General features: G+C 47.1%; 1 protein-coding gene across 1 annotated transcript in view; it reads left to right on the top strand.

The window, feature by feature from the left end:
• The first annotated feature begins 6,378 nt into the window (after positions 1-6,378).
• LOC119953628 (transient receptor potential cation channel subfamily V member 6-like) overlaps positions 6,379-24,288 on the top strand; it is a 117,193-nt gene continuing 99,283 nt past the window's right edge. The window contains exon 1 of the mRNA XM_038778088.1: positions 6,379-6,408. The gene's annotated coding sequence lies outside the window, so the exon portion shown is untranslated. The remainder of the gene's footprint in view (positions 6,409-24,288) is intronic.

Raw genomic sequence — 24,288 nt, forward strand, 5'->3', positions numbered from 1 at the left:
CAGGTGCAACAGGTGATTAAGAAGGCAAATGGAATTTTGTCCTTCATTGCTAGAGGGATGGAGTTTAAGACTAGGGAGGTTATGTTGCAATTGTATAAGGTGTTAGTGCGGCCACACCTGGAGTATTGTGTTCAGTTTTGGTCTCCTTACTTGAGAAAGGACGTACTGGCGCTGGAGGGTGTGCAGAGGAGATTCACTAGGTTAATCCCAGAGGTGAAGGGGTTGGATTATGAGGAGAGGTTGAGTAGACTGGGACTGTACTCGTTGGAATTTAGAAGGATGAGGGGGGATCTTATAGAAACATTTAAAATTATGAAGGGAATAGATAGGATAGATGCGGGCAGGTTGTTTCCACTGGCGGGTGACAGCAGAACTAGGGGGCATAGCCTCAAAATAAGGGGAAGTAGATTAAGGACTGAGTTTAGGAGGAACTTCTTCACCCAAAGGGTTGTGAATCTATGGAATTCCTTGCCCAGTGAAGCAGTTGAGGCTCCTTCATTACATGTTTTTAAGGTAAAGATAGATAGTTTTTTGAAGAATAAAGGGATTAAGGGTTATGGTGTTCGGGCCGGAAAGTGGAGCTGAGTCCACAAAAGATCAGCCATGATCTAATTGAATGGCGGAGCAGGCTCGAGGGGCCAGATGGCCTACTCCTGCTCCTAGTTCTTATGTTCTTATGTTCTTATGTTCTAAGTTCATCTGCCTTACCTGCTACTCTTCTGGCATTGAAACAAATACACTTCAAACCATTGCATTTGAGCAGACTTTGCGAAGTTGTTCTCTTATTTTTGTTCTCAATTTCCCCTTCAGTTATTACACCTTCAAACCTAACGCTCTGGTTCCCACCCCCCTGCCATACTAGTTTAAATCCTCCCAAGTGACTCCAGCAAATATCCCAGCCAGGATATTGGTGCCCCTCCAGTTTAGATGCAATCCACCCTTCTTGTGCAGGTCCCATCTGCCCCAGAGGACATCCCAATGGTACAGAAATCTGAAACCCTCCCTCCTCCACCACTTGTCTGGCCAAGTAGTTAGCTGCATTATCCTCCTATTTCTAGCCTCACTGGCACGTGGCACAGGGAGTAATCCTGAGATTACAACTTTAGAGGTCCTCCTTTTAACTTACTGCCTAACTCCCTGACTTCCATCTGCAGGACCACACCGCTCTTCTTGCCTATGTTGTTAGTACAAGCTACGACCTCTGGCTGTTCACCCTCCCCCTTCAGGATGTCCTGTGTTCGTTCAGAGACATCCTTGACCCTGGCATCAGGGAGGCAACATACCCTCCTGGAGTCTCTTTCACGTCCACAGAAGCGCCTATCTGTGCCCCTTACTATAGAGTCCGCTATAACTATCGCTCTCTTGCACTTTGCCGTCCCTTGCTGAGCAAAACAGCTTCTGGCTGCTGTTATTGCCCCCGATAGGCTATTCCCCCAACAGTATCCAAAACAGTATACTTGTTAGAGAGGGGGACAGCCACAGGGCATTCCTGCACTGACTGCCTGCCCTTTCTAGCGGTCACCCATCTGTCTGCCTGCACCTGGGTGTGACCACGTCTCTATAACTCTTATCTATGACGTTTTCGGTCACCTGCATGCTCCTAAGTGTATCCAGCTGCTGCTGCAAACAAACTACGTGCTCTGTGAGGAGCTGTCATTGGTTACAATTCCTGCTGACGTAGTTTTTTTTTAATAAATTTAGGTTAGCCAATTATTTTTTCCAATTAAGGGGCAATTTAGCGTGGCCAATCCACCTACTCTGCACATTTTTGGGTTGTGGGGGCGAAACCCACGCAGACACGGGGAGAATGTGCAAACTCCACACGGACAGTGACCCAGAGCCGGGATCGAACCTGGGACCTCAGCGCCGTGAGGCGGTTGTGCTAACCACTAGGCCACCGTGCTGCCCATCTGCTGACGTAGTTGACCAGAACAATGGAAGTGTCACGGATCTCCCACACCTGACAGTTAAAGCACTGCACCCCGCTGAGTGACATTTAAGCACTAGTTAATTAATTTAAAATAAATATTAATATTGTTATTAGATTAAGTTAACTGTATGGCCCCTGGCACTAGACTTTTACTGTAAACTTAAATGCTAAATACTAATCTCTGCTCTCAGGATTAGTTACTCCTCTACATAGTTAAGTAATTAGTTTTAATTAGTTTTTTCAATGTTTTTTTTTCAAAATTGAACAACAGATTTCCTACCAGCCAATCAGGTCACAGCTTTACTGTGATGTCACTTTGTTTCCCCCCCACCCCCCCAGAATTTGAAAACATAGTGAGACACAGACACAAATACCACTTACCTTCTCAGGTAGTAGCGGCTGGTTTAGCACAAGGCTAAATTGCTGGCTTTGAAAGCAGACCAAGGCAGGCCAGCAGTACGGTTCAATTCCCGTACCAGCCTCCCCGAACAGGCGCCGGAATGTGGTGACTAGGGGTTTTTCACAATAAATTAATTTGAAGCCTACTTGTGACAATAAGCGATTTTCATTTCAGACGGCAGTTCGATTTCTCCTGCTCAGAGACAGAGACACAAATACCACTTACTTTCTCAGACTGCAGTCCCGATTTCTTCCACTCAGTTCCGCTTCCCGATATAAAGGACTTACCTGCCTTACCTGCTGCTCACCAATCTATCCCTAGTAGTCACCTGCAGCAGGGCAAGGCCTCTGACTGGAAATTTGTGTATCAATTGAAGGGATAAAAAGCACCTACTCCCATTGAGCTGTAAATTCCCACCTTGCTTCAAATTATCAGCTCGCAAACTTACTTTACGATGTGTCTCACTCTGGATGTGTCCGCTGCAAAATATTCCAGTGTGGTTACTGGATAAACGACTAAGGTAATTGACACCTAGGCCGGGATTCTCTGATCCTGCGCCGGGTGGGAGAATCACCGGAAGGGCACGAGAATCGTGTCATGCCGCTCCGACGCTGGGCCAATCGTGTCAGTCGGGGGCGATGAAAGCGCGGCGGCGATTCTCCGCGTCTCGACGGGCCAGGTTCCCGCCGAGTTCCTCCGGCATGGGTTATGCATCATCCTACCCAGCGGGACCTCGGAGTTCGGGGGGGCCCTCCACGGGACCAGACCCGCGATCGGAGCCTACCGATCGGCGGGCGAGCGAATTCCGTGGAGGGCCTATTGTTCCTCCGCACTGGGCCCCTGTAAGGCTCCGCCTTATTGGCTGGGGGCCGGCGCGGAGACGGCAAACCATGCGCATGCGGGACCCGCGACGGCCGTGGCGCACCGGCTTTCGAGCACCGGAGCAGCGGACACCACTTCAGCGCCGTACTAGCCCCCTAGGAAGGGGCGAATGCCTGGGCCTGGAGGCACTTTGACGCCGGAGTCGCTCGCGCCACTTATGACGTCGGCTTCAGAACTTGGCCATAGGATCAGAGAATCCCGGTCCTAATTTTTCAACATCCTCTGCATGCTCTAGCATGTATGTATCATACCAACAAGCTGATATGATTCAGTGTACAGCAACCAAAAAGCAATTATGTCAAAAACTGTTTACGCAGTAAAATAAAAAGAAAAGGCATTTATCAATGTTGCATTCAACTATAGAGCTAGTTAACTGAGGCATTAGAATGTAGGAATTAATTTTTTTTGAGGTTGTATATGTAATTGGGTACTTGGACCATAGGCTGAGTATTTCAGAAATTGTGTGCACTGACCCACATTCATTGCGGGATGGGACAATTGGGCGTGGTCGTTTTGGCGCGGCCGTTTGGACGCAGCCGTTTGGGCGCCATGGGACAATTGGGCGCAGCCAATTTGGCGCGGCCGTTTGGGCGCAGACGACAGAAATTTTTTTAGTTTTTGTGGCTAGTAAATTGTTGCAAATTGTTGCAAGTAAATTTAAAAACCTTAAATTAGTTCATTTAGTTTAGTTCATTTGGTGATTATGAGCAAGGCTCCTCAAGTACTCGATAGCATCCATGTTTTCAAATTTAAGAACAGTTTCATGTATTCTTTTATCTTTATTGTAAATTAAAAACCTTAAATTAGTTCATTTAGTTAAAAACCTTAAATTAGTTCATTTAGTTAAAAACCTTAAATTAGTTCATTTAGTTTAGTTCATTTGGTAATTATGAGCAAGGCTCCTCAAGTACTCGATAGCATCCATGTTTTCAAATTTAAGAACAGTTTCATATATTCTTTTATCTGCATCTCTATACTTTTTTAGTTTTTGTGGTGGTTCATGGCCGGCTAGTAACCTTTCATAATATGCATCTCTACCTTTCTGTACTTTACGCAGGCCATCAATTAGTTTCCATATGGTGGGATGATGCATGCCAAGTTCATATTTCAATCGACGGTGGGCTGCCTCCGCATTATTGTTTGTGCGGTCTTCCCCGTTTAATGTTCTCTGATAAAGGTTCCAAATCTCAGGATGAAATAAAAGTGTTCGTCTACCATTTCCTCGTCTGTTCAGACGACCAACATATGTATCTTCAAACCAGTTGAGTAAATCTTGAAGTTCTTGCGGCAGTTGGGTCGCTAAAGCATCCAGATATTCATCGATTTTGTTCAAAGATACAAAGGCAATGGCAATAATCATTTTAGCTTTTAACGCAAAATCTGGATCAGTGTTATACAAACTACGGAACCCCATACTAGCTAGATGTTTTTGCATATTTTGAGCTAAATGAAAAAAAATCCTTTTATTTGAACATCAGGGAATATGTCTTTCATAGCACTGTGCGCAGCTTGTTCATAATCACAGACGATTGAACTGTGTTTCAAGTTGGGTTCGATTTCTTTCAATAATCCGAACATTCTCGCATATGTGGTGCGTTGCTTGTTGGGCAAAAGAGCATAAACCGTAGGAGTAACTCCTCCGTGTTTTTTTACCATAATTACATAAATCTGAGAAAAGAGGCTGGGAGCAATACTGAATGTGCCATCTGCAAACCACATATCAGATGTCAATAAGTGCTGTAGCCAGCTCTGTCTTCCGAAGATTAATATCCGGTCGTGACCTGGTCCGCTATCACAAAGTAAAAAATGTTCTTCCACTCCTGGTTGAGGGACATATATCCTGTAGCATTCTGGCACAATCAATTGTTGTAAATCACTTGGATTGGTGGGGGCGTTCAATACATAATTACGCTTTCTGCTTATCATTCTCCTCAAAGCAGATATATTAGGAATGGCTGGTAGACTAGCTTGGGATATGTCTGTCAAACATTCATTAACAACTACAGTCGGTGCCTCAAGGGTTTCCTGTGCTCTCTTTTTTATTTTAGTTTTCACGAGTGCAACCTCTACTTGTGCAGTAGAAGCATCATGCGAATGGCTGTTCAGCTGCCTCACCACGTTTGCAGCTTTAGTATGGAGCCGTGCTTTGCACCGGTTTTTTTGCTCACAACGCCAAAATTTCACTTCGCTGTCACCTTTGCTTGTTTTGTCAAAGACGTAAAGGAATCCGTTATGAACAAATTTTTCTTTACCACGTTTCGTTGATACTGCCTCAGCCATCATATGGGTATGCGAATTGGTTTAGTTAAAATATAAATAAAAAGATGGTAATAGAACGCACCAGCACCCAACTCAGCGCACCCGCACCAGCAGCCAACTCACCTGAGGCTAATTCACAAATAAAGAAATGTTATTTTGGCGCCAAAACATCAATAATGCCAATATATAAAAAATATATAAACGTCAATAATGCCAATATATAACGCCGATATATAAAAAGATGGTGATAGAACGCACCAGCACCCAACTCAACGCACCCGCACCAGCACCCAACTCACCTGAGGCTAATTCACAAATAAAGAAATGTTATTTTGGCCCCAAAACGGCTGGCGCCAAAACGGCCGCGCCACAACGGCCGCGCCCAAATGGCTGCGCCAAAACATACCTAACCCCATTCATTGCACAGCACCAGACACACTCCATGAAACCCCAGTCCTACAAGGTGGGAAGGCACATTTATCACCGAGAGTTGTAGCATGAACCAATGAAAGAAGATTGGAATGTATTCAGGCAGTTTGACATTAAGTGACATTATAGAAAGTTCACATTGTGCAATAGGTCTCTTTTTCCTAGCTGTTATATAAGGCTGGGGTACCTCATTAGAGGTTATAGTAAGATATCACATTACGTTAACGATATCATGGTTCTATTTCAGCCAGGAACTAAAAGAAGGTTATCTCGTAATGTTTATTGTCCTTGCAGTTTATGGAGCCTTACTGTTCTCCATTCCAACAATAACTGCACTTCAAAGCTCACTGGCTGTATTCTGATTAGGGACGCCATAGGCTATGAAAACGATTATATAAGTACATGTTTTTTTTCTCATATTACATTGGGAAAATTTACTACGATTAAATTGTTGGTTGATTCACAATTGTGAAAACTGATCAAATGTTCTCTGGGTGTTGTAAGACTGGTGAGTAAGAATGTATTTGTCGATTATTAAAGTAATTTGTCATTAAACGTGTAAGAGATTGTTTTGTTGGTGCATAAATTTAATTAGGGCACAGCACGACCCTCTTGTGTTTCGCTATTTGGTGGCATGTTGATGCCCGGAAGATTACAAACAACCTCCTCTGTGTGGGATTTGCTCAGGCACGGTGCAGTTTAAGCAGAACTAAAGGATATGTAACTTACCATTACCTTTGCAGAGAGGCCCATTCTCTCGACCTGTAACCAGATGGGAAGATGGAACTCGAATCAGCTTGGAACACATGAATAGAAAAGATTCCGTGACACTAGTTCAATGATCAAAGAGGAGTTTTCTTGGTTTTCTGCCCAACATTCATCTTTTCGCCACAAAGGCAGATTAACTACTTATAAACGCAATGCTGTTTATGGAACCTTGCTGTGTGCAAATTAGTTGCTATGTTTCTTACATTGCAACTGTTACTACACTTCAGAAAGTACTTCAGTGGCAATGAAGTGCTTTGGGACATAATGAGGTCATGAAATGCACTGACTAAATGCAAGGCTTTCGGTTTTATGCAAAGGGAAAGGCAGAGTATTTCAGGAATTGCGTGCACTGGCCCACATTCATTGCACAGCACCAGACACACTCCATGAAACCCCAGTCCTACAAGGTGGGAAGGCACGTTTATCACCGAGAGTCGTAGCATTAACCAATGAAAGAAGATTGGAATGTATTCAGGCAGTTTGACATTAAGTGACATTATAGAAAGTTCACATTGTGCAATAGGTCTCTTTTTCCTAGCTGTTATATAAGGCTGGGGTAATTTGATATCCTTTAACTAACAGATTACATATTTAAATGTTGGATTCAATACCTTGTACAGCTTGTGTGTGCTTTTGTGTTCTTCGACCATACAATGCTTCTTTTTATTACATATTCAATTGATCCAAAAAACAACAACTACAACTTGCATTTATATATCATCTTCAACAGTGAAATATCTCAAGATGCTTCTTATGATCATTAAACATCAAAATGTTACAGCGGTCAACATTTTCAGGCCCTTCCCGCTGGCAGTATCTTCCAGTCCCACCGATATGACACTCCCCCCCCCCCCCCCCACCCCCCCCCCCCCCCCACCACCCCCCCCCCCCCCCCCCCCCCCCTTACAGGCCCAGCAGTCCCCAGCAGTCAAGGGTGTGGGACACACAAAGCCCTGTGGACATCGGCGAGACTGGAAGATCCCGCAGCAGTCAACATTGGGCCACCTCCACTGCCGGAGAATCAGAAAATGCGTGGGTGGTGGGGAGGGGAGGGGGGGAATGGGGGAGGGGGTGCGGCTGGTGTGGGGAATTCGCCCACTGAACCACAAAATGAGATTAGATTTCCAGAAGTTTGGTCGAAGAGATTGATGTTAAAGGGTATCTTTAAGGAGGAGAGGGAAGTAACGAGGCCGAGAGGTTAGTGAGGAAATTCCGCAGTTTTTTGGCTGAGGCTGCTGAATGGGCAGCAATGAAAAACAGGGTAAAAGCAAATTACTGCGGATGCTGGAATCTGAAACGAAAGAGAAAATGCTGGAAAATCTCAGCAAGTCTGAGTTTCATGCCCTCAATCTGGCAACAGACTCACAAGTCTTTTCGGCAATTTGTACAGGACTTCAATAGCATTTTTATCATATAGATACTGGCATTGCACCCAGATTAGCAGCTTCCTTTTGCCCCAAGTAACTGACACTGGAGGTTGCCTTCTGTTCTCACTGAAGGGTCGAAAAACAACACACTCTTAAACAGCAATGCTCAGGCTAAATCTGCAAAGCAAATTTATTATGAATTATGATTATACAGAAGTAAAATAAAACTGTGAAAGAAGTGCTATATTTATTCTTTATAAGGAAAGTTAAATTTGGATCCATAGCCACAAGCATATTTCTTTGAGATTTCCTGATGTGATGTTTTTAATTCAAACCAGCTGTTTCTTAATGTAACTCTGTGTGAAAAATAGTGGCAGCTGTGTGTGCCATCTAAAAGATGCACTGCAGGAAGGCTTCTCAAGGCTTCCTGAGGCACCACCTTTCAAACCCATGGGCTGCATGGTAGAGAAGTGGCAGATGGAGTTTAACCCTGACAAGTGTGAGGTTGTCCATTTTGGAAGGACAAATCTGAATGCGGAACACAGGGTTAACGGTCGGGTTCTTGGCAATGTGGAGGAGCAGAGAGATCTTGGGGTCTATGTTCATAGATCTTTGAAAGTTGCCACTCAAGTGGATAGAGCTGTGAAGAAGGCCTATGGTGTGCTAGCGTTCATTAGCAGAGGGATTGAATTTAAGAGCTGTGAGGTGATGATGCAGCTGTACAATACCTTGTTAAGGCCACATTTGGAGTACTGTGTGCAGTTCTGGTCACCTCATTTTAGGAAGGATGTGGAAGCTTTGGAAAAGGTGCAAAGGAGATTTACCAGGATGTTGCCTGGATTGGAGAGTAGGTCATACGAGGAAAGGTTGAGGGTGCTAGGCCTTTTCTCATTAGAACGGAGAAGGGTGAGGGGCGACTTGATAGAGGTTTATAAGATGAGCAGGGGAATAGGTAGAGTAGACAGTCAGAGACCTTTTCCCCGGGTGGAACACACCGTTACAAGGGGACATAAATTTAAGGTAAATGGTGGAAGATATAGGGGGGATGTCAGAGGTAGGTTCTTTACCCAGAGAATAGTGGGGGCAGTAGTGGAAGTAGTTGAGTCGGAAACGTTAGGGACCTTCAAGCGGCTATTGGATAGGTACATGGATTATGGTAGAATAATGGAGTGTAGATTAATTTGTTCTTTAGGGCAGCACAGTAGCATTGTGGATAGCACAATTGCTTCACAGCTCCAGGGTCCCAAGTTCCGGGTGCTCCGGTTTCCTCCCACAGTCCAAAGATGTGCAGGTTGGGTGGATTGGCCATGATAAATTGCCCTCAGTGTCCAAAATTCTATGATCTATGATTAACCTAGGACAAAAGTTCGGCACAACATCATGGGCCGAAGGGTCTGTTTTGTGCTGTATTTTTCTATAAAAACGCTGTTGCGTCACAGCTCCAGGGTCTCACGTTCGATTTCCGGCTTGGGTCATTCTCTGTGTGGAGTCTGCACGTTCTCCCTGTGCTTGCGTGGGTTTCCTCCGGGTGCTCCGGTTTCCTCCTACAAGTCCCGAAAGACGGTAAGGTAATTTGGACATTCTGAATTCTCCCTCTTTGTACCCGAACATGCGCCGGAACGTGGCGACTCGGGGCTTTTCACTGTAACTTCATTGCAGTGTTAATGTCAGCCTTCTTGTGACAATAAAGATTATTATTATTATTATCTAGAACAAGGGTGGGCAAACTTTTCCGTGCAAGGGCCACATTCAGAAATTCACAATTTTAAAGGGCCGCATAGTATATTAAGTAAAATAATTACTTCACCCGGTTATGATTCTGGACGCCTCATATAGAACATAGAACATAGAACAGTACAGCACAGAACAGGCCCTTCGGCCCTCGATGTTGTGCCGAGCAATGATCACACTATTCAAGTCAACGTATCCACCCTATACCAGTAAGTAACCCAACAGCCTCCCAATTAACCTTAAAAAAAATAATTTAAAAAAAAAATATTTAAATTTTTTTTTTAATGACTTGGTGGGCTGCATAAAGACCTTTGGGTCCGCGGGCCGTAGTTTGCCCACCCCTGATCTAGAAGGACGAGAGCAGCAGATACCTGGGAACACCACCACATGGAGGTTCTCTTCCAAGTCCCTCACCATCCTGACTGGGAAATATATCATTGTTCCTTCACTATCGGTGAGTGAAAATCTGGAACTCCCTCCCTAACAGCACGGACTGCAACTGTTCAAGAAGGCAGATCACCACCAACCTCTCAAGGGCAATGAGGGATGGGCAATGAATAATGGTCTGGCCATTGACTCCCATATGTTTTAAATTAGTAATTTAAAAAATCAAATACTCCAGATCAAATACCCATCGGTAAATCTAGAACGAGGGGACACAATCCCAGGATTAAGAGTCAAACATCTAGCCTGAGAAGAACACAGAACAGTAGAGGACAAATTTCTTCACTGAAGAGGTTGTGAATGGTTGGAATTCTCTGTCTCAGGAAGCTTCAGATGTGCAGTCATTGCATACAGTCAAGGCTGAGACAGGCAAACTGTGAGGTACTAAGGGAATTAAGTACTATGGATAAAGTGTGGGCAGCTGGAATTGAGGCTGAAAGTCAGCCATGACCTTACTGAGTGGCAGAGCAGTCTCAAAAGAACAAAATTCGAGTGCCTGCTTCTATTTCTTACATGCTTGCATTTTGTGTCATTGAGAAGTGTATCCTGTCATTTCCCAAGAATTAGAATTGTTAAATGCAATGCCTCATATATTGAAGATGATGGATTGGATTCTCCTTCCCGGGTACCTGAAATGCGTTCCCCGATGGGACGGAGAATTGGGTGTTGGGGCAAAATCGACCAAATGCCATGCTCTGAATGAGTTCCATTCCGCAACCCCCTATTTAGCGGATCCAGCGGCCGGGTATCACGTGGGCACAGTTCACTTGTGGTCTCCACCACTGTGGCCCTGGCATGGTGGACCATCCAAGCGCATCTGGGGCCCAAACCCTGCTCCAGATCCCTTCATTTCATCCAAATGGTAGCAGGGGATCTTTTTTACATCCACGTGAAATACGCATAACCCATCCACGAGACTGCAACTCCAACAGTGCATGGTCAATACTGCACCACAGTGACAGCTACTCCACCAGCTCGAGTTTCTGAACTGGGACCCAAAATCACAATCATCCATGTCCAAAATCACGGTGCTACAAAGTGAGGCACAACTAACATCCTGGTTCCTTTTATCCAACTGGGAGAAGTATCCCAGTTTGTTTGAAGGGTATCCTTGTAGCCCAAAGGACTATTTGGAAATGGAGGAAGCCATAAAGGAGATGTTACGATCCCCTTGGGGACCACGGACTATGCACCATCCGGTTCCCTGTAATTACCTCGGAGTATGAATTCCCCCGGTAAAAAGGGGCAGCATTTCCCCTAAAAACCCTGACCTGGGTGCAGGTCAAGGAGGGGAAAATGTGTTGTCAAAATGTTGCTTCTTTTTAGAATATTAAGGAGATTTCCTTAATATTCTAAAAAGAGAATTCTAGTGGCTATTTAACATATTACAGATGAATAAAGGTGGGCTGGGCGGACAAATCGCTGTCTTGAGACTGCGTTGTTAATATGATTCTGTACCTTTCACCGTGGTGGGGGGGGGGGGGGGGGGAATGTGTGTGCATAGAATGTCTACACTGGGCTAAAAGGTCAGGCTGTGCAATGAAATATAAATGAGCAGCTTACTTAGCTCCCTCACCCCATGGGCACTACACATCACAGGATATGGAAATCACAAGAACCAGCAAACCACTCCAAACTAGCAAAGTAAAGGTACATATTTTGTAGCGCTTGAGTAGAACTGATTTGATCCATTTGGCAAATAGTTTAGTTTCTAAAAATTTTTTCCAATTAAGGGACAAAGTAGCGTGGCCAATTTACCTACCCTGCACATCTTTGGGTTGTGGGGATAAGACCCACGCATCCACGGGGAGAATATGCAAATTCCACATGGACAGTGACCCAGGGCCGGCATTGAACCCGCGTCTCGGTGCCGTGAGGCAGCAGTGCTAACCACTGCATCACTGTGCCTCCCCTTTTGGCAAATGGTTTAATGTCTCTATGTAATGGGAGTGAAATTCCTTTTGGGCAGTGGTATAATTTAACAATCGAAGTCGACAGGAATAAGGAGGAATTTCTGCTCTCAGAAGGGAATCAAGCATCTGGTTGAACTGGTTTGATACATTTTGCAAATAGTTTAATGTCTTTACATAATGGGAGTGAAATTCGAGAATACACAAAGATTCTGCTTCCACTGTCTTTTGGATTTGGATTTGGAATTGACAAGTGTACCAAGGTAGAGTGAAAAGTATTGTTCGGTGTACAGTCCAGACAGATTGTTTCATACATGAGAAACATAGGACATACAATACTCAATGTAAATACATAGACATAGACATCAGGTAAAGCATACAGAGTATAGTGCTACTCAGTACAGAAGATGCGTGGAAAGATCAGTTCAGTCCATAAGAGGGTCATTCAGGAGTCTGGTAGCAGCGGGGAGGAAGCTGCTTTTGAATCTGTTACTGCGTGTTCTCAGACTTTTGTATCTCCTGCTCGATGGAAGAGGTTAGAAGAGAGAATAGCCTGGGTGGGAGGGGTCTTTGATTATGCTGTTCGCTTTCCCAAGGCAGAGGGAGATGTAGACAGAGGACGCGATTCTCCGACCGTGTTGTGCTCTCGCCTGAGTGAAACGTGATGCACGATCAATTGTACAAAGACTAGAGTTGGATACAACTGAGGCTTTATTGCTCTAAGATGTGTGGCCTCCCACAGCAGCTGGCGAAATGGCTGCTGAATGGAGGACACGCATATTTATACTCCGCCTACTGGGCAAAGCCAGCAGGCAGGGATTACCGGTGAACCTGTAGTACAGGTCCTATCTTACCTAATACAGGTGTAACAGTGGTTTACCACACAACACAGCTGGAGTATGCCGGGAGAGTCTTGCAGCGAGTATCCTGGCAGTCTCCGCCCCTCCCGGGATTTTTCAAAGTCCCGCGAGATGTCGGAGTCGGAACCCCGCCCCAAAAGGGCGGGACCAAATGACGATCGCGGCAGTAAGTCGTAAACCTACTTACAACCGACTTGCGTGGGATCACTGCCCTCCCCCGATTCTTCAGCCTCCCCAAGCAGGCTGCAGCCGGGCAGCGATCAGTGCTGGTCACACAAACATGGACCAGGTGGAATGGTACCCAGGAGGACTCCTGGGCACTGCCAAGCTGTCAGGAGAACTACCCAGGTGCCATGGTGGCATTGCAAGGGTGCCTGAGTGCCAGGGTGACACTGCCAAGAACCAGGGCTTGAGGGGGCCATGCCCTTGAAATGAGGGTGGAAGAGGGGTTTGCAGGGTGGGGATGTGCAGGGCAGCTAGTTAAGGCCTCTGTGGGGTAGTGTCCATGTGTGTGGGGGGGTGACATTGCCCATGGGTGAGGGGTGTGGGAGAGCCACCAGCTCACTTAGAGTTCAGGGCACTCTATCAAAATGGCGGCCCAATCTTTGAGTTCAGATCCCCAGAGCTAAAACAATTCTCAGAATTCCAAAGGGGAACAAAGTCCCCTCGCAAACACATCTGCTGCGTGTTTCCCAGCATTTGCAGGGCCGAGAAACACGTGGCTATTCAACACGACACGCATTGAATATGGAGCCTAAATGGGGGAACGCTCGACTGAGGTTGCACATAGTCCTGTTTTTTACAATGGGTAACTCCACTCCCCAGAACTCCCCGTTGTAGCGAGAGATCAGGATGCCAATTTTAAATGATCTCCGAGGCCCACAGAAAAAATCCTGACCTCCCCCAGCCCGAATGCCACATGGGAGGGTCCCTTCGCCCCCATCCCAACATCCAGAGTGAGCAACCCCAGCCCAATCATGCACACGCAAAAAGTGCCAGCTTGACAATGTTAACCTGGCACCATGTCAGTGCCCCTGCCAGGGCCACCTGGGCACCTTGGATATGCCAGGCTGGCAGCTAGGTGGCACTGACAGGGTACCCAGGTGGTACCAGCAATGCCAGGGCACCACCCTGCCGAAAGGGCATGCAGTTGGGGGCCTCCGATCCCCTCGGAGACCCCCCATGAGTTTTTTTTCCAAAGAATATACTTTATTCATAAAATCTCTAATAAGCATTACAGAACATTTAGAATTGTCTTGCCTGTACTTTTCCATCAGAGTTACACATTCCCTTGACTTTCTTCCATTCAATTGGGATGACATTACACACATATCCCTCTTTACGTTACAATTCTTTCTTAAATATTTACAGTCATGTTTCTTTTATACATTGGAGTGTTAATGACCCAGACCGAGGGGTTTTACACTGTTACCAGCCCCTCGGTGTACATTTGCTTGTAAGACCTTACACAGTGGTCTTTCCCCATTGCGCCTTGGCGGCAGCTGCCCCAAGCTTGAGTGCGTCCCTTAACACATAGTCCTGGACCTTGGAATGTGCCAGTCTGCAGCACTCGGTCGAGGACAATTCTTTGCACTGGAAGATCAGCAAGTTTCAGGCAGACCAAAGAGCGTCTTTCACCGAGTTGATGACCTTCCAGCAGCAGTTGATGTTTGTTTCGGTGTGTGTCCCTGGAAACAGTCCGTAGAGCAGAGTCCTGTGTCACAGAGCTGCTCGGGATGAACCTTGACAAATACCACTGCATCTCTCTCCAGACCTTCTTTGCAAAGGCACATTCCACAAGGAGGTGGGTGACCGTCTCATTTCCCCCACAGCCACTCCGAGGGCAACGTGCAACGGTGCTGAGCCTTCGGGTGTACATGAAGAATCTGACGAGGAGGGCCCTTCTCCATGAGTGTCCTTCTGCCTAGTCCCCATTTGTGGGAACGAGTACCAGAAGGTGCTCGCTCAAGGTCCCTGAGGCCTTGGGAATCTGCACATTACAGTAAGGATTACTGTCACATTCTAATCTGCAGATTTGCCAAAAACTGATCCTGCCCATTGTGGACGGGATTCTTCTTGCAACATCTCATGAGATTGCGTTGAATCTCACGAGGCGTTGCGAGCTGGTGGATCCCAGGAGCAGGGTCTCCCGGGTTTCACTGGCCACGCTGGGCCGCGGCGAGTTGCACTTCCAGCGCAGCGTGGATGGAAGACCACGCCCTAAGTGTGGGTTAAACCGATGAGAAACTCCCCAGGGCCCAAAAAAGTGACGAGGTGTCATTGAATAGCGGTGAGGAACTCGCCGGCAGAGCCGGTGGGAAACTCACTGAAAAACCCACCACAAATTAACTGAGAAATGTTTTGGGAGAATGACGCCCCAGAGTCAGTGGATGGGAAGTGTGTCCGTGCGATGGATTTGGCTGTGTTCGCGACTCTGTGGTTTTTTACGGTTTTGGGCCGAGCAGTCTGTCATGCAGCCGGATAGGACGCTTTCTGTGGTGATTCTTCAAAAATTGTTCCGAGTCAATGTGGACATGCTGAATTTCCTTCGTTTCCTGAGGAAGTATATGTTATATTTTGAATAATGTCTTATCTAAAATGAGTCCACCAGGATGATGAAATGATCAATAGTCTCCTTGTTGAAAGATGAACTATTTAATGTGTAATAAAATAATAAACCGTGAGTCCTTTTACTCAATACTAAACTTTAAAAAAAAATTCAGAGTACCCAATTATCATTATTTTTTTCCAATTAAGGGACAGCCAATCCACCTAACCAGCACATCTTTGGGTTGTGGGGGTGAAACCCACGCAGACATGGGGAGAATGTGCAAACTCCACACGGACAGTGACCCAGGGCTGGGATTCGAACCCGGGTCCTCAGTGCCACAGTCCCAGTGCTAACCACTGAGCCACATGCCGCCCTTACTCAATACTAAACTAACAATAAAGAATGAAAGTACAATACAGATAACTATATAACTATACACTATTATAACAAACTAGTTCTAACTTCTCCCACTTTAGCTATTCTGTGTCTTGCTTATTCACTGTTCTGCATCACATCATCATGTGACTTAGAAAAGGCGGGAAACCAGTTTTTATAGTATCTGACTGTGAGCCATCTAGTGTCACATAGAACATAGAACAGTACAGCACAGAACAGGCCCTTCGGCTCTTGATGTTGTGCCGAGCATTGTCCGAAACCAAGATCAAGCTATCCCACTCCCTGTCATTCTGGTGTGCTCCATGTGCCTATCCAATAACCGCTTGAAAGTTCCTAAAGTGTCCGACTCCACTATCACAGCAGGCAGTCCATTCCACACCCTAACCACTCTCTGAGTAAAGAACCTACCTTGGACATCCCTTCTATATCTCCCACTCTGAATCTTATAGTTATGCCCCCTTGTAACAGCTACATCCACCTGAGGAAATAGTCTCTGAACGTCCACTCTATCTATCCCCTCATCATCTTATAAACCTCTATTAAGTTGCCTCTCATCCTCCTCCGCTCCAAAGAGAAAAGCCCAAGCTCCCTCAACCTTTCCTCATAAGACCTATCCTGCAAACCAGGCAGCATCCTGGTAAATCTCCTTTGCACCCTTTCCAATGCTTCCACATCCTTCCTATAATGAAGTGAACAGAACTGCACACAATACTCCAAATGTGGTCTCACCAGGTCATGTATAGTTGCAGCATAACCCCACGGCTCTTAAACTCAAGCCCCCTGTTAATAAATACTAACACACTATATGCCTTCTTCACGGCTCTATCCACTTGAGTGGCAACCTTCAGAGATCTGTGGATATGAACCCCAAGATCTCTCTGTTCCTCCACATACCTCAGAGTCTGCCGTTGACCCTGTAATCCGCATTCAAATTTTTTCTCCCAAAATGAATCACCTCGCACTTATCAGGGTAAAACTCCATCTGCCATTTTTCGGCCCAGCTCTGCATCCTATCAATGTCTCTTTGCAGCCTACAACAGCCCTCCACCTCATCCACTACTCCACCAATCTTGGTATCATCAGCAGATTTACTGACCCACCCTTCAGCCCCCTCCTCCAAGCCATTGATAAAAATCACAAATAGCATCAGATAAGATCTTGGTAAGAATTGCCTAATTATGTGAGCTTTGTCAGACCAACCTACAGGAAGTCTGAATCTAACTATATCATCATCAGATAGAGTAGACAGTTCTTTCGAATGTTGATCAAAATATATTTTCTGACTCATTTTCTGTTGTTGCATTCTTATAAAAAGATTTTGTTGTTCTTGATCAGGAAAGTGTAATTGAGATAATGTTGTCCTCAACATTCTGTTGTATAACATTTGAGATGGAGATAAGCCTGTTGATTGAGGAGATGTTCTGTAATTGAGTAAAGCTAAGTAAAAATCAGGATCAGATTCTTTAGATTAGCTAAGTAGCTGTTTCATGATGTGAACACCTTTCTCTGCTTTTCCATTTGATTGTGGAAAATGTGGGCTTGAAGTAACATGTTGAAAGTTGTATTTCAATGAGAAATCATGCCATTCATGACTTGAGAAACAATGGCCATTGTCAGATATTATGATACTGGGAATACCATGTCTGGCAAATATCTCCTTACATGCCTGTATGACATTGTTGGATGTGATGTCGTTCAGTTTCACTAACTCAGTAAAATTGGAAAAATAGTCAATGACTACAAGATAGTCTTCCAGAAAAGTGAAAAAGATCAGCACCAACGTTGATCCATGGTGATGTTACTAGATCATGTCGTTGCAGTGGTTCTTTGCATTGCTGACGTAGATGGGATTGACATGTTGAACACGACAATATCATGTTTGCAAAATCATTGTTGATACCAGGGAATCAATAGACTGTCTGGCACGTCTTCTACATTTCTCAATGTCTAGATGACCCTCATGTGATCTCGACAGCATTTCAGAACGCATGCTTTGTGGAATTACAATCCTTGCCTCAGCAGTATACCATCTACAATAGTCAGCTCTGACTGAATGGATGGATATTGCGGACAATTGCATTTGGGCCACCCTTCTTGAAGATGCTTCATAACTTTCATCAACGTAGTATCTTTATGTGTTTCAATGCGAATTTGCTGACATTTGACATCTGATACAGGTAGTAATTCTTTGAACAGCTGCAAATGTGGATCAACATCATTGATGGATTCTTCTTGGAGAATGTCGGTGTTGACTGACATAGATAAAGTATCAGCAATTACTAATGCTTTGCCTGGTGTATACTTCAGTGTGAAATCGTATCTTCTCAGAGGGAAATGTTCAGAATGGAGTTCAGTTACGAGTGGAGTACCACAAGGATCTGTTCTGGGGCCGTTGCTGTTTGTCATTTTTATAAATGACCTAGAGGAGGGCGCAGAAGGATGGGTGAGTAAATTTGCAGACGACACTAAAGTCGGTGGAGTTGTAGACAGTGCGGAAGGATGTTGCAGGTTACAGAGGGACATAGATAAGCTGCAGAGCTGGGCTGAGAGGTGGCAAATGGAGTTTAATGTGGAGAAGTGTGAGGTGATTCACTTTGGAAAGAATAACAGGAATGCGGAATATTTGGCTAATGGTAAAATTCTTGGTAGTGTGGATGAGCAGAGGGATCTCGGTGTCCATGTACATAGATCCCTGAAAGTTGCCACCCAGGTTGATAGGGTTGTGAAGAAGGCCTATGGTGTGTTGGCCTTTATTGGTAGAGGGATTGAGTTCCGGAGCCATGAGGTCATGTTGCAGTTGTACAAAACTCTAGTACGGCCGCATTTGGAGTATTGCGTACAGTTCTGGTCGCCTCATTATAGGAAGGACGTGGAAGCTTTGGAACGGGTGCAGAGGAGATTTACGAGGATGTTGCCTGGTATGGAGGGAAAATCTTATGAGGAAAGGCTGATGGACTTGAGGTTGTTTTCGTTAGAGAGAAGAAGGTTAAGAGGTGACTTAATAGAGGCATACAAAATGATCAGAGGGTTAGATAGGGTGGACAGCGAGAGCCTTCTCCCGCGGATGGAGGTGGCTAGCACGAGGGGACATAGCCTTAAATTGAGGGGTAATAGATATAGGACAGAGGTCAGAGGTGGGTTTTTTACGCAAAGAGTGGTGAGGCCGTGGAATGCCCTACCTGCAACAGTAGTGAACTCGCCAACATTGAGGGCATTTAAAAGTTTATTGGATAAGCATATGGATGATAAGGGCATAGTGTAGGTTAGATGGCCTTTAGTTTTTTTTCCATGTCGGTGCAACATCGAGGTCCGAAGGGCCTGTACTGCGCTGTATCGTTCCATGTTCTATGTTCTATGTTCTGGTGCTGCACTTAAATCACTAGCTTCTAGGTAAAGTTGAAATTGCTGTTTGAGCAACTTCCAATTTAAATTTAAATTACCAGTGGTCTTTAGATGTCTTGGTGCTTGAAAATTGGTCCATTGATAGGTCAAAGTTTTCAAAGTTGCGATGATTGCTGTAGTCGAATAGTTGAATCCGTTTGTCATTTTTTCTTTCTTATTTTCTATGCTAAGTCTTTGTTAGCCTTTCTTAAAAGATTTATAACTCGCTGGTACCATGTTATATTTTAAATAATGACCTATCTAAAATATATATATTACTCTTGAATCCACCAGGATGATAAAATGACAAACAGTCTTGTTGAAAGATGAACTATTTAATGAATAATAAAATAATAAACTCTGAGTCCTTTTACTCAATACTAAACTAACGATAAAGAATTAAAGTACAATACAGATAACTATATAACTATAAGACACTATGATAACAAACTAGTTCAAACTTCTCTCACTCTAGCTATTCTATGTCTGCTTGTTCACTGTTCTAAATCACATCATCATGTGACTTAGAAAAGGCAGGAAACCAATTCTTATAATAGCTGACTGTGAGCCATCTAGTGTTGAAATGATTGTACTACATTTACATACATTGATCATGTATATTGATATCTGAGTATCACTACAGTATATATTTGTGGAAAAGATTTACAGAGACTCACGACCCTCTGAGGAAAACAATTCACCTCATCTCTGTCTTCAATGAGCGACCCCTTATTTTTCAACAGAGACCCCTGGTTCTAGACCCTCCCTCAAGAAGAAACATCCTCTCTACCTCCACCCTGTCAACACCCCTCAGGATCTAAAATGGTGAAAACACTATTTATTGTGTGGCCTCAGAAGCAGCAGCATCGCTGAGTGTCCCGCCATGTAGGTTCCCACCTTGGGCAAACTGTGTCAGGTTAGGGGTTTGGAATCTCAAGCTGGCAAGCCAGCTGGTAGTGTGCATTCATTTGTCATCCATCAGAAACTGTTGGCTAAACAGAGGGCGGGGTGGGGGGAGAAACAGCAAACCCCCACCCGGGTTTCCCGGAGCCGTGAGGTGGAGTCAACGGTATATCTCATTGACAGCGGCGGGACAGGAGATCCTGCTAGCAGCCAATGGAGGGCTGCCTCCCGCTGACGAGAAACATACTGCGGGGGGCATGGAACCCCCCACCCCACAGAGTGTAGCTGAAGCATTCCTTATATGGCAGCTGTACGCATTCAAGAGTCCTGTGGAAGTGTAACTTCCTTCCAAATCACAAATGTTTGTGGCTTCCACGAGAGTATGTGTAAGGGCTTGCATGTGCCAAGGGCCTGTGGGCTGACAGGGACGCCTGATGCTCTGGAAGGAGAGTGCTGGCTTTTCTGGTACCTCCACCATAATTTTCACTGTGGAGCAAACAAAGAGATCTTGAAGAAACCACATGCTGGCTGAATGTGGACACAGTGAGGGTATCGTTGGCCTGCCTGGCCTATCCCTCCATCGCCCTGGGGAATCAGCAGGCACACAATCCACTTCCTCATGAACATCAGCTTTATCTCCATCTTCCTTGTCTGAGCTGAGCCTCTGCTGTCTTTAAGTTCCTCACCCCTTTTCTGCGCCAGGCTGTGTAGAGCTCTCTGTGGCATGTCCAGGACTGAACTCACTGGCAGGGAAGGTCATGTTGTTAACTAACCCCATGTGGTGGTATGACTAGGAGGTTTACGGTACCTATCTGCCATTGGTGCAGAGCACTCGCTGCCCATTGGCTCAGGTCGGTCATGTGCCTCTCTGCTGATTGGTTGAGGCTAGTCATGTGACTGCTCACCCATTGGCCGAGAGGCAAGTAGTCCCGTCTATGAGGCGGGGTATAAGAACCCGTAGGACCCGGCAGTCGACTGGTTGTGGCAGTGCAGAGGAGAGACCGAATTGAACGCCGACAAATTGAACGATCGCCCCCTCATCCAATCCAACACTTTTCCACTGTCGATGGAAGCCTGCCAGGCCTTCAGCCACATCAAAGCGGTATTGCAAAGGCCACGATGCGTGCTATCGACGAGTTCCTCCCATTCCAGGTCGAGAGCGACGCGTCCGATGTAGCTCTGGCGGCCACCCTTAACCAAGCGGGCAGACCCGTGGCCTTCTTCTCCCGTACCCTCCACGCTTCCGAACTCCGCCATGTCTCGGTGGAAAAGGATGCACAGGCCATAGTTAAAGCTGTGCGATACTATCTGGCCGGCAGGAGGTTCACCCTCCTCACAGACCAGCGGTCAATGGCCTTCATGTTTGACAACGCACAGAGGGGCAAAATCAAGAACGACAAGATCTTGCAATGGCGGATCGAGTTGTCCACGTACAACTACGATATCTTGTATCGTCCTGGGAAGCTCAACGAGCCTCCTGATGCCCTGTCCCGCGGTACCTGCGCCAGCGTGCAGATTGACCGCCTCCGCACCCTCCACACGGACCTCTGCCATCCAGGGGTAGCCCGCTTCTATCACTTTATCAAGACCTGCAACCTGCCCTACTCCATTGAGGAAGTCAGGACCGTGACCAGGGACTGCCACATTTGCGCAGAGTGAAAACCGCACTTCTACCGCCCCGAGCAAGCGCATCTGGTAAAGGCGTCCCGCCCTTTTGAACTTCTTAGCATGGACTTCAAGGGTCCCCTCCCCTCCAACAACCACAACACCTACTTCTTAAGTGTGATTGACGAGTACTCCCGCTTCCCTTTCGCCATCCCCTGCCCCGACATGACCACGACAACCATCATCAAGGCCCTCCTCTCCATTTTCTCCCTGTTCGGTTACCCCGCGTACATCCACAGCGACCGGGGGTTCTCCTTTATGAGCGACGGACTGCGTCAATTCCTGCTCAGCAGGGGCATCGCCTCTAGCAGGACGACCAGTTATAACCCTCGGGGTAACGGGCAGGTCAAGCGGGAGAATGGCACAGTCTGGAAGACCGTCCTACTGGTCCTATGATCCAGAGATCTCCCTATCTCCCACTGGCAAGAGGTCATCCCCGACACCCTCCATTCAATTTGGTCTCTCCTCTGCACTGCCACAAACCAAATGCCTCATGAACGTCTTCTTGTCTTCCCTAGGAAGTCGTCCTCAGGATCCCCACTCCCGACGTGGCTGGCCACACCCGGGCCCATCTTGCTCCGGAAGCACGTGCGGGTGCACAAGTCCGACCCGTTGGTGGAACGAGTCCAGTTACTGCACGCTAACCCGCAGTACGCGTACGTGGAGTATCCTGACGGTCGGCAGGACACGGTCTCCCTTCGAGACCTGGCACCCACTGGCGTGCGGCCTCAACACCCCACATCAACACCCTCCTCCTAGTCCCAACCCCCCCCCCCCCAGCTCCCCTGCAACCCAGCGCACAGGAACCCCCTCCCCCGGCCAGAGCTTCACCGACCAGGGGTATGGGCACAGGATCACGACCGCCGCTCCCGGAGTCAAGGATGGCCACCGGCCCGACGTCACCGGCACCACTGCGACGGTCCAGCAGAACATCGAGGGCACCTGACAGACTGATCGCGTCGATCTGATGTGCCACGGGACTTTTGTCGGACTCCTCGTGTCATTCAGAGTTCCAATGTACAAGTTGCACATTTTGTTTTCTTCGTTTTTCTATTTGTGTACTGTTCATTGCTGTTCATTGTATCTGCACAGTCGTCGCGAGCCAGTGGGCAGCCACCATTTTCGTTCTCTCTAGTCATACCACCAGTCCAACGGCCCCCCCCCCTTACTCCTGCCCCTCCCCCCCCCCCCCCCCCCCCCCCCCGGGCTTCTTTCTCCATAAGGGGTGAATGTGGTGGTATGACTAGGAGGTTTACGGTACCTATCTGCCATTGGTGCAGAGAACTCGCTGCCCATTGGCTCAGGTCGGTCATGTGCCTCTGTGCTGATTGGTTGAGGCTAGTAATGTGACTGTTCACCCATTGGCCGAGAGGCAAGTAGTCCCGCCTGCGAAGCTGGGTATAAGAACCCGTAGGACCCGGCAGTCGGCCTTTTGCTGTAAGTCGACTGCCGGGCACACAACTAGTTGATTAAAGCCTGATATTTGGAACTTCTTCACGACTCGAGTCCAATTGATGGTATATCATCCCACACAGTAGTTAGCACTGCTGCTTCACAGCTCCAGGGGCCCAAGTTCAATGCCCGGCTCAGGTCACTGTTTGTGTGGAGTCTGCACATTTTCCCCAAGTCTCCCTGTGTTTCCTCCGGGTGCTCCACCTCCTCCTGCAGGCCAGAGATGTGCAGGTTAGATAAATTGCCCTTCGTGTCCAAAAATAAAGATTAGGTGGGGTCGCTGGGTTACGGGGATAGGGTGGAGGAGTGGGTTTAGGTAGGGTGCTCTTTCCAAGGGCCAGTGCAGGCACAATGGGCCGAACGGCCTCCTTCTGCACTGTAAATTCTATGGCCGGGATTCTCCAATCCCGCGCCAGGTCGGAAATTCGTGTGGGTGGGGGGAAATCACGCCTCGCCGCTCCGGCGCCAGGCCACTAATTCTCCGCCGACCAAAGAATCGGTGCCAATCGTGCCCGCAGGGTCGCCGTCGCGCCGGTCGGGGTCCGTTGAAAGCCGCCCCCCCCCCCGGCGATTCTCTGCGCTCAATGGGCCGAGTGCCCACCGAGTCCCACCGGCGTGGGCTGCGTATGGTCCTACCCGGCGGGACCTCAGAGTTCTGGCTGTGGGGACTGTCCTGGTTGGGGGTGGAGAGGAGGGGCATCAGACTCCGGGGGAGGGGGGGCTTCCACAGTGATCAGGCCCGCGACTGCCGCCTACCGATCGGCGGGCGGCTAATTCTGGGGAGGAGCCTATGTTCCTCCGTGCTGGGCCCTATCAGGGCTCCGCCATATTGCCCGGCGACCGGTGCGGAAACGGCATCCCATGCGCATGCGCGGACCTACGCCGGCTGTGTTGCGCCGGCTTTCGAGCGCACCGCACTCTTGCGCCGTAGTAGTCCCCTTGGACGGGATGAATGCCTGG

This window comes from Scyliorhinus canicula, chromosome 18 (genome assembly GCF_902713615.1).
Source record: "Scyliorhinus canicula chromosome 18, sScyCan1.1, whole genome shotgun sequence".
Classification (NCBI taxonomy): Eukaryota; Metazoa; Chordata; class Chondrichthyes; order Carcharhiniformes; family Scyliorhinidae; genus Scyliorhinus; species Scyliorhinus canicula.